We start from the raw sequence: 1,062 nt of genomic DNA on the forward strand, positions 1-1,062 counted from the left end.
TAGTTCTCCTGAAGATAAGGGAACCCAACTACATTCACCTTAAGAAGAGAGACCCTGATTTTCTTCACCTGAATATAAGCGACCCCAGCTTATTGACGTCTCCAGGTGATCTATTTTGTCTTATAATAGCCTACTATAGAAAAAAAAGGAAAAAAATATATATATGTGATTGAATTTTTGAATAAGTTTTCCACTCATCACTGTATATTACTGAACCAGGCAAAACAACTTTTCTATGATTGGAAGTAGAATTGCAGCAACGCGTGTTTCAACGGTCACCATATATCCAACACTTAATGCTAGTGTCGATCATTCCAAATACTCATAATGGCCGATTTGGTGCACGTACTAAGTGATATTTGCTTTTGCGTGTAAAGCGAGACTCGTCAATTTGCGCAATTATGCCATTACTACCAAGTCTAACCGGGTTTTCCTCAAAATACTTCATGCAGATTTCTCTGATAAGAAAACTGTAAATATCAATCATATTTTTTTTCTGAAATGTTTGGAATATTATCCTGAATCCACTTTTGCAGTGGAAGTTTAGATTTAGCAAAGAATGAGTCCTTACAAATAGAAATTTTGCTTTTGAATTTAGTATACTCTTTAAATTGGAATTTCTACACATAATTATTTTTTATAGAAGACAGTTTAGTCTCTTAGCCATTAAAGAAAAATAAGATTTCTTTTTTAAATAACGTCAATTTAAAAAAAAAATTATATTTGCTACCTTATAGATAAGTTGGTTAGCACTTTTATTGGTTAGTCTCACTCATGTCGTTACACTAATAATAATAATATTGATAATAATGATAATAATAATGATAATAATAATAAACTGGTTAGTTAGTTTGTTAGTCCCATTCTTAAATTTAAATTCCTCACCTGAAGAAAAAAGACCCCAATTTTCTCCACCCGAAGATAAGCGACCCCAGCGTGTGTTGGGGTCCCCAATCTTCAGGTGAACCAGATTTTTTTTAGCAGATGTTAAGTTTATAAATTATAAAATGGGATGAAGCCATGGAATACCATATATTCGTTAATGAATTGCATTTAGATGGA

The sequence above is a fragment of the Palaemon carinicauda genome, chromosome 42 (assembly GCF_036898095.1).
Source record: "Palaemon carinicauda isolate YSFRI2023 chromosome 42, ASM3689809v2, whole genome shotgun sequence".
NCBI lineage: Eukaryota > Metazoa > Arthropoda > Malacostraca > Decapoda > Palaemonidae > Palaemon > Palaemon carinicauda.